This window comes from Coffea eugenioides, unplaced genomic scaffold (assembly GCF_003713205.1).
Source record: "Coffea eugenioides isolate CCC68of unplaced genomic scaffold, Ceug_1.0 ScVebR1_866;HRSCAF=1617, whole genome shotgun sequence".
Lineage (NCBI taxonomy): Eukaryota > Viridiplantae > Streptophyta > Magnoliopsida > Gentianales > Rubiaceae > Coffea > Coffea eugenioides.
The window spans coordinates 145201-160965 of record NW_020864742.1 but is presented as its reverse complement, the minus strand read 5'-3'; positions in this window follow the sequence as shown (position 1 = coordinate 160965).

Genomic DNA, 15765 nt, shown 5'->3' with positions numbered 1-15765 from the left:
AATCACTTTTTCTGATGAAAAGCTGCCTGCAGAAGGAACTGGTCATAACAAAGCTCTATATGTAACTGTGAGGTGCAATGGGAAAATGTTGCCTAAAGTACTGATGACAATGGGTCTGCCCTCAATATTTGTCCCTGGAGCACGTTGGTGAAGTTAGGGCTGCAAGATGTTAAATTAAAACCCTCAGAGACCGTAGTTAGAGGATTCGACGGAGCCCAAAGGGAGTCCATAGGAGAAGTAAATTTGGTGGTCGAAATGGGGCCCGCTCAATTTCAGATAGCCTGCCAAGTTATGCACTTTCCCAGTGTCTATAATGTTTTACTCGGACGGCCGTGGATTCATAGCTCTGGTGCTGTGCCCTCTTCCTTGCATCAAGTATTGAAATTCGTGGTGAACGACCAGCTGATAACCATTTTTGCTGAAAAAGATTGCATTGTAATTGCCGATTCCGAGCCTGAGGAGGATGGTAACCGAAATGCCTCTGTGTCTTCCTACCGTACAGCTGATATTGTCTCCGTGAGTTGGGTAACAAGTGAGGATTCAAAAGACGAAATGGTGTTGCTAGCGGCCAGTGTTATGATGGCCAAGGAAATGATTCGCGGAGGATATGAATTTGATAAGGGATTGGGACGCAATCAACAAGGCATTCTGAAGCCCGTGGAACTCATCGAAAAGAAGGACCTATTTGGTTTGGGATTCTGTCCGACTGCCAGAGATATACAAGAGATGAAAGCGCGCAAAAGGGCAGAAAAGGAAGGCAAGTTAGGTGCTTTAGACATTCCGCCATTACGCTATACCTTTCCAAGGCCTGCTGAAGTCATTACATCTGAGTTTAGCCCAATTGACGAAGTGGAGACAAGCCTGACTCATTTGTTTGTGGGAGCAATATCCGAAAATGGTCCATCAGATGATGCGGAGTTTCCAAACATCCCCGAAGGAGCTATACACAACTGGACCGCCGAGTACTTCCCCGTGCGAAAGGAGTTTCGGTAAATTTAAAGGGGGTTGTCGTTTACTAAAGTTCATGAAAACTTTTTCCTGCATATGTAAATAGTTCAATGAAAATATCTTTTGCACTTATGTTTTTAACTTGTTTCCACTTTGATTTGAAGTTTTTATGAAAGTGCATAGTTTGTTTCTATCATGCAGTTCATTTATGTATTTATTTGCTTATTGTCTCGAATTTCTTAATTCTTTCAGATGGCCAAAAATAAAATTATTTGACCCTTTGGATATCACTGTTCTGGAATCTGATGATGACAATCTCTATATCACTCACGACTTGGAAGTTGCGGAATCCGAATTTCAAAGCGAGAGTGATAGTGAGGAGGTATTCGATTCTTTTTCAAAAGATCTTGAACAATATGAGGAGAAATCTAAACCGAACCTAGAAGAAACAGAAGTTGTTAACATTGGTACTGAGACTGAGGTTAAGGAAATACAAATCAGCATTCATTTGAACAGAAAGCAGAAAGAGGAGATGGTCGAATTTTTGTCTATGTTCCAAGATGTATTTGCATGGTCCTAAGACAATATGACTGGCATTTCGACTAATGTAGTGGTGCACAAATTACCCACAAACCCAGCTTTTCCACCAGTAAAGCAAAAACCCCGAAAATTCAAACTAGATATGAGCCTCAAAATAAAAGAGCAAATTGAAAAGCAGCTTAAGACTAATATTATCATTGTATCCCATTACCCTATTCCGCTCTCGAATCCAGTCCCTGTTCCAAAGAAAAATGGAGAAATGCGAGTCTGTGTTGATTATAGGGACCTTAATAAGGCCAGCCCCAAAGATGACTTTCCTTTGCCAAATATCCATATCATTTTAGACAACACTGCCGGACATGAAATTGAATCTTTCTGTGATTGTTTTGCTGGATATCATCAGATCTTAATGGCTGAGGAGGATAGAGAAAAGACTGCTTTTATCACCCCTTGGGGCACCTTTTGCTATCGAGTAATGCCGTTTGGTTTAGAGAATGTCGGAGCCACCTATCAAAGGACCATGACTACTTTGTTTCATGATATGATCCACAAGGAGATGGAGGTTTACGTGGATGATATTATAATCAAATCCAAGAAAGTCGAGGACCATTTGATGGATTTGAGAAAGTTGTTTGAAAGGTTGCGTAAGTACAATTTGAAGTTAAATCCTGCAAAGTGCGCCTTTGGAGCACCAGCTGGTAAATTGTTAGGCTTCATTGTCAGTAAAAAGGGTATAGAGATAGACCCGGCAAAGATCAAGGCAATTCGAGACATGCCAGTGCCACAAACCCAGAAGGATGTGAAAAGTTTTTTAGGGAAGATTAATTTCATTGGAAGATTCATTGCCCAATTAACCGCTATGTGCGAGCCACTGTTCATGTTGTTAAAAAAGAATGTGCCGTTGCATTGGAATGAGGAGTGCCAACAAGCTTTTGACAAGATTAAAGATTATTTGCTACAGCCTCCGGTCCTAGTGCCACCCAAGCCGGGCCGGCCTTTGATCATGTACTTATCTGTGCTCGACGGAGCAGTAGGGTGTGTTCTAGGTCAGCACGACGACTCGGGAAGGAAAGAACAAGCCATCTACTATCTTAGCAAGAAATTCACGCAGTATGAGGCTAATTATTCATTCATTGAGAAAAGCTGCTGTGCATTGGCCTGGGCAGCTCAAAAATTAAGGCACTACCTGCTAAGTCATACTACCTATCTCATCTCCCGCTCCGATCCTCTGAAATACCTCTTGGAGAAGCCGATGCCAACTGGGCGTCTGGCCAAATGGCAGATGATTCTTTCAGAGTTTGACATTGTTTTCACTTCGCAAAAGGCCGTCAAGGGACAAGCTATAGCCGATCATTTGGCAGAAAATCCAAAGGACGATGATTATCAACCGCTCCATACCTATTTCCCTGATGAGGAGGTTTTATTTGTCGGTGCCGTAGAAGATATGAGCGAGCAGTGCCTTGGATGGAGATTGTTTTTCGATGGTGCAGCCAATTCTTTTGGAGTCGGAATAGGAGCAGTTCTTGTATCCCCAGAAGGGAAGCATTATCCTGGAGCCGCTAAATTGCAATTTGCTTGCACGAACAACATGGCCGAGTATGAAACATGTATTTTTGGTCTTAAACTGGCTTTGGAAATGGAGGTTAAGGAGTTAATAGCTTTCAGTGATTCAGATTTACTCGTGCACCAAACATTGAAACAATGGGTAACCAAAGATTCAAAAATTCTGCCATACCACTGTAATTTGCTCAATTTGGCTAAACAATTTCAAAGTTTGGAGTTCAGACATCTTCCACGAGCCCGAAATGCATTTGCAGATGCCTTGGCCACCTTATCTTCTATGATACAATATCCGGACGAATTAGGAATCGAGCCTATCCGGATTCAACTCCAAGATAAGCCTGCTCATTGTTGGGTCATAGACAAAACATCTGGCAATAGCCCTTGGTACAATGATATTAAGGAATTCATCAAAACCGGGTCTTACCCTCCGGAAGCTAGTGCAAATGACAAGGGTTTCCTGCGCAGAATGGCCTCGAAGTTTTTCTTAAATGGAGAGGTATTGTACAAAAGGACTTCAGATTTGAACCTCTTAAGGTGCATCGATGAAGATGAAGCTCAATACATGATGAAAGAGATGCATAGCGGCATCTGCGGACCTTACATGAATGGACATTTGTTGGCAAAGAAAATCATGAGAACCGGGTATTTTTGGCTTACAATGGAACGCGATTGCATAGATTTTGTCCGGAGATGTGTTAAATGTCAGATGCATGGCGACATCATATGCGCTCCTCCCACCGAGTTGCACAGTATGATTGCCCCATGGCCCTGCTCAATGTGGGGTATGGATGTGATTGGCACAATTGACCCTCCTGCTTCAAATGGGCATCAATTTATATTGGTGGCAATTGAGTACTTCACCAAATGGGTCGAAGCGGAATCATTCAAGCACGTGACGAAGAAAGTGGTGGCAAATTTCTTAAGAGATCACATCATATGCCGATTCAAGGTGCCAGAAACATTGATTACAGACAATGCCAAGAATCTTAACAATGATATGGTGGACGGGCTATGCGAACAGTTCAAAATCAGACATCGCAACTCTGCCATCTATAGACCGTAGATGAACGGAGCCGTGGAGGCCGCAAACAAGAATTTGAAGAAGATCATTCGCAAGATGACTGAAAAGCATCGTGACTGGCATGAAAAGCTCCCTTATGCACTAATGGCGTATCGAACTTCTATCCGAACATCGACTGGGGCAACCCCATACTCGCTCATGTATGGGATGGAGGCCGTACTACCAGCCGAAGTTGAAATCCCTTCATCGCGTATTCTAATGGAAACTAAGCTGGAAGAAGCTGATTGGATAAAGCAGCGTCATGAACAACTCTCTTTGATTGATGAAAAACGGCTTAATGCTATTTGTCACGGTCAATGTTACCAAAAACGCATGGCCCGAGCCTACAACAAGAAGGTCCATTTGCGTACATTTGAGGAAGGTGACCTAGTACTAAAACGGATTTTGCCAGTGCAGGATGAGTCCAAAGGAAAATTTGCTCCGAATTGGCAAGGGCCTTTCATTGTTCAGAAGGTATTACCTGGCGGAGCACTCATTTTGGCAGAAATGGATGGACAAACATTTCCTCAACCTATCAACTCGGACATGTGCAAGAAATTCTTCATTTGATTATGCAAAACTTCTTTTAGAAATTCGTGCGAATAATGAAATGCAAGTCAGGCCATCTTCTTTTCCATTTGAAACATTCAATCCCTAGTCGTCCCTTTTGAGCTATCAGACTAATAACTTTCGTTTGGCAACCCCTGAGGATTGCAAACCCCACACTGGGGCAAATTTAGTTTTCTAAAGAAAGATGCAAAAGTGAGGAAAATGCAATGAAAAATGCAAAGAGAGAAACTCCAATCAAACTGGGGCAAATTTTCCTCAGTTTGTTCAAAATTGGAAATCATTTCAAAATGATTGCAATTTCAGGTTATTTCACACCTTTTCAAATCTACTTTCAAGCTTCAACTTTTCTTGAAAACACCCCACCTGACCTCATTACAAAAGCCCAAAGTCCTGGCTTTCGTCACTTGCTGTATTTCTATTAGGAAGTTGCTAATCAACTGGCAAGTGATGTCCACAATGCCTTCGCCTAATCTTATAAGGGAAGCGCATTTTACTGATGCTAGCCATCTTCAACTCACATTCTTGAGTCGATCATGGTCGAGATTGTCCGTTGTTCCTTAGGTGAAAACCCGAAAGGGCACCTCTTAAAAAAAAAAAGAAGAAAGAAAAAAACAAAACAAGAGCAAACAGGGTGGGGGCAACCTTGGTGAAAACCCGAAAGGGCGCCAAGGTAGGGTTCTGCAATAAGCGAGCACGAGGAGGAACAGCTGGTGACTTGGTTCATTTGGATTTCTCTTCGTTTTGTAACACTTCTGTCAATATTGAATTCCGGAGCAAAGATATCCAGAGATTCGAATGTGACATCTGTTGGCCAAAAGCTGTGTTTCACTTTGAATAGATATTCTTTTGCAAGTACATTCCTATGAAGTTCATTTTTCCTCAATTATTTGTGTTCATGACATTTTCATGGGTTTAAGCATGATTGATCGTGTTTGCATCCTTTTGCATATTCATCCCTGCATGACATGTGAATTTATCTTACATACATCATTTTTTTTAATCATTAAATTTTAATAAATGACAATCCCCGTGATTTGTGCAAAGCATACCTTGGACTCAGTCATCTTTTGGAAATGGTCGTGATTCAGCAGGGCTGTTACACAGATCTCATAATATGGCTAAAGGCATACCTGGTCTGCCTGGTCAGTCGGAGAAGAATCAGAAAGTCTTTGAAGTAATAAATCCAACTAAATCAGATACCACAGCAGAAGTTGACAAAGGCATCAAAGGACTCATGTTTACACGATTCTCAAAGGGAACCGGATCAAATGATGGTGGCAACTTCCTTATTTTTTCTTTTTTGCAGAAAATTTCATGCATGGAGGAAAACAATCACACCTCGCACTGGAGTCGGTACCGGAAAGTTTTCCAGCAAACAAAGGCAGATCGGAAAAGTTGCAAGCAAGTTTGATCAAAGGCACAACAAAAAGGTAAGTATACTGCAATTTTTTCCGATTTTGAATTTCTTGTTTCGGGTCAGTCCCGATTTTAAATTTCCTATTCGGGTCAGTCTCGATTTTAAATTTCCTGTTCGGGTCAGTCCCGATTTCAAATTCCTGTCTCGGGTCAGTCCCGATTTTAAGTTTCCTGTTTCGGGTCAGTCCTGTTTAAATTTCCTGTTCGGGTCAGTCCCGATTTTTAAATTTCCTGTTTCGGGTCAGTCCCGATTTTAAATTTCCTGTTCGGGTCAGTCCCAATTTTAAATTTCCTGTTTGGGTCAGTGCATTTAAAATTTCTCATCCGAGTCAGTCTTTTTAAAAGGGGTCAGTTCTCATTTCAAAAACGGCAGTCGATCGACTAGTTTGCAGCCGGATAACCACAGGTAAGTATTTGGTGTCTACTTCTTTGTCTCAAGTTTTTCCAAAACTCAGACAAAGAGGGGCAAACTGTAGACACCAAATTTTTAAATAATTTTTATTCTTTTTTATTTTTGTTTTAGTGATAATTCTTATCTATTTTTATTTATTAATTTCATGATTTTTGTTTTAGACTTTTAGCATTTGTATAGCATTTTAGATCATTATTATCTATTATTTTATTTTAGTTTTTATTTTGTATTTGTTTTTGCCCTTTTAGCTGTTTATTTTTTATTGTAAGACTTTTTAGCACAAAATTTGTCAAAAGAGAAAATTATTCATAAAAAAAATATGTTTTATTTCTTTTTATTATTTATTAATTGAAGAAAGAGAGGAAAATCATTAATCAAACACAGGACAAAATCTTAGCTTTTTTGTTTTATCTTTTGTTCCTAGTTTTGTTCATTTTATTCAAGTTTTTATTTAAATTGCCATTGTTGTTTAAATGATTCGTGAAAGAAAAAAAGAAAGAGAGAAAAGAAAAAAAAATGAAAAAAGGAAAAAAGAGGAAAAAGAAGAAAAAAAAACCATCAATCAAAATTAAATTTTAGGGCATTTCATTTTTTGAATCTTATTTTTATTTGACTTTTACTGCTTTATTTGTTAGAGAAAAAAAGAGAAAATGAATGATGAAAATGAAAAAATGAAAAAAAAGATAGCTTCTGCAATTTTCTTGCATTTTGTCTATTAAAGGCCATAATCAATGGCTAACAATGAGGGAATGAACCGAGGTTGTTTAGAGCCATTGAGATGAGGTTTAAGGGGTTTGGATGGGATATAAAAGCAAAAGCTAAGGTTTCAAGAGGAGGGGAGGACGGCAGAAAGGTAGAGAGCATAGAATCTGGATGGCGGCTAGGTTTAGAAAAAGCAACAAAAGACTGGAGTTGCGGCTGAGACAATAAGTAAAGGGGTTGGCGGCTGGGCTAAGGAGGAAAAAGCAGAACAAGAGAAAAGAATGAGGGAGCTAGGAACAGCTGAGGAGGCTAGAGGGGGTGACGGCTAGGGTTGAAAAGGAGAGACTTTTGTGGGTCAGAAAGGGAGAGAGCAAAGAGAGGTGAAGGAAGGGAAAAAGGGTGGCTAAGGTTGCAAAGAGGCGACGGGCTGAAAGAGTGAGTAGGAAAGAAAGGCTAGGAAGGAGGTTGGGCAGCTGAGAGTGAAGTCTGATGACGGCTGAAAGGTAGAAGGGGTTGGCGGCTGAAGAAGGAGTGAGGCTAAAAATCAGAGAGAAAAAGGAGCAACGGACGGAAGAGAGAAACCCACGGAAGAGCAAGAAGGATCTTCGGCTGGAGGTTGCAGGAGGGTAGGCGACTGGGTCTTCATTCATCATTGTTTGACGTTCCTTCGAATATCTGGAAGAATCATTTGAGCCTTTTCTTGGTCATCTCACGCTCCATTCCTTGATTAAGGTATCGTATTCATCTTTTACAGTTGAAAGCTGTTTTCTTTAGTTGTTTGCTTGCATTCCTTTGTTGTTCACTGGTTCTGTTTTTGCTTCAAAATGACTGATGGTTCTTGTTTGGATATTGATAAATCTGGAGTTTGGGTAATGAGTCGGTATCTAGCATGCTTGTGTCTTGGCCGAAAGAAAATTGCAGAAAGTTTCCAACTTTGGTTGATCTTCATTCAGATTTTTTTTAGACTGTTTTTCTTGTCTGCGTTGCGGTTACTGCTTGCCGGATATGGTTTTTGAATTATACAGCCGCAGTGGTTGTGTAACAGCCCCACCTTCCCCTAAGGCGAACCAAAGGGGTTGGCGGACTGCCTGCCCAGCTCTCGCCAGGACTACGGATCAGATTAGCGCGATCTAATACTTTTCGGGTCATACAACCGCATGAAAACAAGTCGAACCCACAAAATAAGAAAAAAACAAAGTCGGAGTCGGCCATGAAGAGGAACCGACACGTCAAACGTCAAGCAAATATTTACATCTCACAAGTTAGCATATACTTCCCAAAAGGGGCATACCAAAGTGATTCAAAAGTGGATACATGTACGGTTTGCCAAATCCAAAAGAGAAACGGACCAAAAGTACATTTAGGGTTTTAATACATGAGCTATACAAAAGATATGTCCAACTAGCTCAAGTCGGCAACCGATTATCAAATCCAGTCCAAAAGTATTTATTTTTCCTGTAAGGAAAACAAAAGGAACAGAACGGGGTGAGCTTGCGCTCAATGAGGTACCAAACAGATAGCAATAAAGTCATGGCATTTCACATTTAACAAATCAGATACACATGTCAGATGTAAAGCAAAGGAACTAATGATTCAAATCAGAAGGATACGGGTGGCTCTCAGGAGCCAAATTTCCAGCGCAGTACTTGATCCAAACCGGTTGACTCTCCGTCAACGCATATAGAACCAACGCGTCCGTAGACCCCTCTTTACACCGAATTCCGTCCACCAAACACCCCTTTACCGGGCCCGCTCACCGTAACCGAACAGAAATGGTAATACTCGAGTATACCGGAATCAAGGGTCTCAATACCCAAAAATCCCCGAACAGACTACCGTGGTTCGTTATCTAATCGTCCAGGCCCTTGCCGGCCCGACTCGAATAACTTAGCCACAGGATTGAGCTCATAGGTCATAGAAATCCGAACAGATGCAGACACAGATAACAGATTCAAATTTTGCATAGAAATTGGCACATGAACAGACTAGAGAACGAGTGTGATAAAGTACACCCTCGTCTCGAACAAATAAACAGATTGCAGAGCAGAAATCAAGTTAAACAGCAATGGAGGGGAGTGGTACACTCACCGGCTCAACTTCAAAAGTTTTCACTTCAGATTGGCCTTAATCGCCAAGAAACCCTAAAATAATCAAAATAAACCAATTGAAGGATTTACTTCCAGAATCGAGTAAACAGAATGCACATGTGAGGCTCGACTACACGTCGTACGCCTCGCCAAATAAATACTAGTGCAAGAATGCAAAAACACGATTCCCATAGAAACGAAAAGGTAGCATGAAGACCTAGGCGCAAACAACCCAAAAGTCTTTCATTCTACCAAAAGACAAATCCAACTTAAAGGAACCAAACGGCCTAGAAAATCGGGCAGCACCTCCCCTAAAATTCTTACTTTTCCAGCCATTAAGGCTTCATTATATCCTCAAATCAGTCCCAACATCTCACACAAAAGTCATCTCATTTCCCAAAAGCCGTTCGCTAGGCTCAAAGTGGTACAAGTACAAAAGTTAGCTAGGAAACAACCAAAATGAAAGCAAGCCCTAAGAGAGACTCGACGAGGAGTCATAAAACAATGCTGAACACAACCCCAATAGGGTCTCATATGCATAAATAAGCATGATAGCAAACCAGAAATTAGAAATAGCATTAGTCTTGGCCCCGAATAGAAAAACTGTTTTGCCCTTATTTTGCGGTAATGGCGTCAATTTCACTACGATTATCGGATGGGGGTTTAAGACCCACCGTTTCGAAGCCAAGAAACAGAGCTACAACAATGTATAAGGTCACTCAATCCAGTTCCTAACACAACTAGGTCAAATATGCAAAATACTATACCAGAATTCCCAAAACAGGTTTGCAAATCACACAAAACTGTAATTACTATAACTCAGTCTATACAAGTCCAAATGCCGAAATTCCAAAGGCATATGATAGCTAAGACATCCAGTAACATTTCATCAGAAGACACCAACTTCAAAATCCAAACCAATTCCAGTCAAAATAGCCAAATACAAACTCAGTTTTCGCATTCTGATCAAAGCAGAACAGCTACAGTAATTTCGTCATAACTCACTCTACCCTAGTCCAAATGCCCTAAAATTTTACAGACACCTTATACACATCAATACCTACAACTTTCATGTTTTGAGTAAAGTCTAATTCGGCCTCTAACCCTATGATCTAAAACCGGACAGAATTGGGATTTTATAAACCCTAACTTTCCATTTTTCCATCCAAATCCATAATTGATTGCATTTTCTTATCCAATACACCTCATAGAGTCATTATCAGCCATTACCATTCATCATACAAGGCCACAACATCCCCTTCATATTAAACCAGAAAAATTCCCAATAAAATAAAAACTTCACCAAAACTCTTCAAATCAAGAAATAAATCATATATTCCTTCACTCATGCCACCATTAAGCATCATATAACCATCATTAGGTGTAGTAGAGGGTTCAAGCATCACTTACCAAGTAACAAGAGGTGTAGAGAGGTTGGCCACCTTAGAGCTTCAAAACAACTTCACTAGTACACTTATTATCACTAAAAGGAAAGGTTTTATGGATTAAAAATGGATGTAAACAAATGTTTTGGGTGATTTGCACCAAGTAGAAGCTTGAAAGTTGAAGAGTTTCTTCTTTCTTCTTGCTTAGAGAGGGCCGGCCATAAGGAGGAGAAAAATGGTGAATTTTGTGCAATTTTTGGATATTTAATCCTTTGGTAAAAAAAGTCAAGAATGTGAATAGTATTTCTTAAGGTCCAACCAATAGGAAAGTGACACTTGTCACCTCCATTAAATGCATTCTTATCTTTCTTTTCTCTCTCACATCAATCACTTCACACACACTACTTATCTCTTAACACCCGATAAATTTTCCACAGTATCCGAAACTTAACCTTATTGGCCGAATTTTTCCGAACTTTTCGCACTAGTGGGTCCCACGTCCAATATATATCCTTAATTTTCTAAAAATTCACCAATGCTAGAAAAATCATCTTAAAACTATAACTGCTCATAAAATCCACTAAGAAAATATTTCTAAGCCAGAAAATGCAGAAAACATGCAATTAAGGGGTAATAAACCCTAGGAAAATAATTAGGGTTTTACGGGTTCTCACAGGTTGCCCTTTAAATCCTTATAATGTTTAAGTTTTTGAGTTTTACGGGGAGGATGGTGCACAAAAATCTGCTGCAACAAGCTCAAAGTTCTTGGTTTGTTGCAGCAGTATATGCGGGCTTCTTTTCTTCCTGGTTTGTTGAAGTTTTAGGCTATAATTCATTGCATTCGAATTAGTGAGAGAGGATTGAAGTAATAGCTGCACTTTAAGTCGGTCAAGGTCTTCTGTGTTTTGTTTTGCAAAGGAGATTGCATTTCTGAGGTTGAATTTTTTTTAACTTGTTTGGATTGTTGAAGCTCTTGCTGAACTTAGCTTTCCTTTTGCTTTGGCTTGCTGGGTGATGGTGATGCCATGTATATGCTTGCTTACCATTCCAAGTAGCAATGTGTGGCATACCATCAGACTGCAACAAGTAGTCAAAAACTGTTGCAGCCGTGGCCTCTTCTTTCATTTTTAGACTTTTAGTTGTTCTAACCAAAGTCTGAGTTCACGTTTGTTTGATTCTGGTTTCGGTGTTGGTTTAGCATTATTTCAATTATGCATGGCTGCTTTCCCAGTCTCTTGTTCCTTATGTTCTTTCCTGTGTTGCATGTTTTCATCCCTGAAGTTTAGTTTATCACAGTTGGGAAGCTTAGTTCATGTTCTTGATGCTAGAGAGATGGGATTGTATCATTTTGTCAAAACGGCATGTTATTGTTTCCTCCTATTCTATTGTTGTGCAAGAAGTCATGAGCGAATGAATGGCTAAAGGTTGCAGAAAGAAATGCAGAAGCTTTCTTCGTACTAGTTTGCATGGAATTTACATGAAAAAGGTTTCAAGAATTGCATTTCATCCCTTTGGCTTTGGAAAACTTAATCATTTTTGTCCCCTTAACATGCCATTTTCTCTTTAATATGTCTTGACTTGTTTTGGGTAGATTCTTAAGGAGTTGTAGGATGAATTTGGAGGGTCTGATAACTTTTTCTAGATTTATAGTTAATTTGATTTTTGGAATTTTTGGCATTTTTGTTGTTCAATCATGGCAAATAGTTTTTTTCATTCATTTTTGTCACTTGATTGGTAGTTTTTTTTTTATCTTAAGCCATTAATTTTAATTTCGTTCCTTTTAAACCCCTAATGTTCAATAAATTGATCCCTCGAAATTCTTTGACTTTTACAAGCAAGTCTCTACTTGTTTTAATTTCTTAAACATGGGTTGTTTGCCTCCTTTTAAGTGCCTTTGATTGATTCAATTTCATGCTTATCCCCATTGCTTGTGATTACTTGTTAATTAAAGCGATGCCTTGACCTTTTCTTTGTTTTTGGAGGTAAATAAGTAATTTCACCCCATTAGAGCTCCAACTCAAGGGAGGTACACCTTACCCTTTATTTTTGACTTTATTTGACCCTATGTGCGTATATGTGCCTTATGTGTGCAATTGCATGACTTTAAGTGTTTATTTCATTTTCACTTTATTTATTTCTCTAGTTATTTAATTTCACTTTAATTTTAGTTCAATTTTATCATTTGGAAGGCATTTAAATGCCAAGTTGTAATAGTTAAGTTTATTTTATTTATTTTCATTTCCCCCGTTAAATTGTAGTAGGCCCCCCTCAAATGTAATAGCTAGGGTTTTATTCGCTTTCTTTTCGCTTGTGTGATTTGCATGCTTACGTGCTATGTGTTACCGCTTTCTTATGACCTTGCATCTAGATATCATGCTTATGTGTTATGTGCTATGTGTGATTTATGTGTTTACATGCTTTTATTAGGTCTTACATGATTTATTTGATTGTAACCGATGTGCTAAACTCGTCTTTTATTTTTCTTATTAAAAATGGGGCGCGACACATGTGACATGATATGATTTGGTTGGTGGAGATATCCCTGCAATTTGAATTGGTTTGGAACACCTCTACTTGACACGTGGCAAAATATAATTGGCCATTTAATAACCCAATCTTTCAAGTGTACATGACATATGGCAATACCCGATTGGATAAAAATAAGCCACAAAAATAATTTATAGACCAATGGTAATTTTAAAAAATTAATTAAAATTCCATTGTCTACAGTCTGTTCTAAAGAGCATTAGCTTTTAAACACTGGTATTTTTTCTTCTACATTTCTCTTTTCAATACATTAATTAGCATCGGCGAATGGCCCAACTTTTGGAACGTACTACAGCCCCGGAGGCAAAGAGCCGACAGTGAGGTGCCAAACCTTCACGTTGATGTGAGCTATTGGGGAAGATCAGCCTGATATCCCTAGAATAACTTTTAACCATTGAGTGACGCCTTTCCAACAAATCACTAAGGCCGACATTCATCCCTGGAACTTGCTAGAAGTTTGATCCTCTAGGGTCTTTGATATTCCTTGTAATTTTATTTTTCTTTTCTTTTTTGAATGTTTCTTTGACAACTAGTAGGTGTCAACAATATGTAGTGATGAAGAAATCTCATTAATTTCGGAGCGCTGGTACTTCGAATTTTTGTTGTATCTTTGTAGCTCAAATGTTTGTCACGTCTTGTCAGTTTCGTAAAAATTTATATTTTCTACCGTCAAATCTGTTAACATTTTTATTGTTTCACAAGTCAAAGACAAAATTCAGTAATTTTGTCTCACCAAATTACTCAGAGGTAAAGATAATTCCCAATGAGACTTTTCTCTAGCTGTAATTTAAACAATATATCCCCCTTTTCTTTTGACCAATGCTGAATTATGTGCATGATTAGACAGGTACATATATATGCTCTGTGACGCCCCCACTTCTCCCTAAGGCGAACCAAAGGGTATCCGCGGGACGCCTGCCTAGCTCTCGCCAGGACTCAAGCAATTCCATTCAAGCTTATTATCGAACTACACAACACACAAAAAGAACTTAAATACAGTAAATGCGGAAGCGTTCAAACTTAACAATAGTTATCCATTATCCAGCCCGCACTTCGGGTGTTCAAAGTACATCAAATTCCCAAAAGTTACATTTCAAATCCAAAAGTACAGCCCGTAACCAAGGCATAGCCGAAAGTGATAGAAATCCTAAACAAAAGTACATCAAGAGGGTTTTTCCGAGTACACCTCCGAGTTCCACCTTATTAAGGAAAACAAATCTACAGGGTGAGCAAAACGCTCGTGAGGCCAAGAACACACATGCAGGCACATAGTTCAGATAACAAGCCCAAGTAACGATTCAAGTAATAGCTTGCAAGTAATTAATAATGCCCACCAACAATGTAACCAGAAACAATTCAAGGATATGGTAGCTCTCAGGAGTTAAGTTCCACTTGCTTTGCCAGTTCATTCGTATATCTTTCCGTGATGACTCTCCGTCAACCGGGTTAATATTTTCAAACCGTAGATCACCACTTACTTCTCATCCGTCCACCATACACCGCTTCGGGCCCGCACGACATTTATGAGGCGATACTCCACGAGTATGCCAAGCAAGATCTCTCCAATAGATCAAACTTATCATGTGAATCTCATGGCTCACCGAGATTCCCGACCAAGTCCATGCCGGCTCGGGTTCCAAGGTCGGCCTATGAGTTTGGGCGTCCCCCATGTATCATGTAAGTTTTGAGGAGATTCACTCCATCGACGTATGCAGCCATAGCATACCATGTCATGTATTTAAGCATTTGACAGGTTTAAGCATGTATTTCAGGTCATGTAAACCAGGCAAACCATGTTAAGCATGAGTCATTTGTTTCAAATGAGAACGAGTGCGATAAAGTACACACTCGACTCCATTTTTCAAAACTAAGCAGGTTAAGCATGTAATCAGGTAAGCCAAACATGAATCAAGTCCATAGAGTTCAAGTAGTCATACACTTGACACCCACCGAGCAAATCAAGAAGAAATATTTTTTGGAACTTCAAGTGTGCACGGTAGGATCCTCTTGAAGATCCTCATGTGCGCCTGAGCAATTAATAATATATTGTCATTCATATATCCTAACTATCAAGGAAGATTGTACACCAGTACAATCTGAGAAAATTTCATGAAATCGAACCTCAATTACTCGTAAATCGAGGTTCAATTAGAGTTTCTTAAAGTACAAAAGCATTTGGATTTTTATCTTGGAAATCGAGATTAAAACGTTTGCATAATGTCGAAAGAATAAAGAGTTCTTGGAAAACTCTATTTTCTTGAAAGTTGGAAAATTTCAGTTTTGATATGGATCTTTGAAAAATCGTATCTCACTCGATACAAGTCTAAAATTGGAAAACTTTATACCGTTGGAAACCTCTTGGAAAGTGCTAAAAGTTTTTAGAAGACACTGTTTCATGAATCTAAGCGGAAGGTATTCAAAAATGAGCTTAAAGTTGCTGTTCCAGAACACCCAGGATTGAGCCGGGGTTGGTTTTTCGCTAACTTTGGAAATTCGGCAGAATTCACTCGTTGCAAACCTGCCTTTGAAATTTAT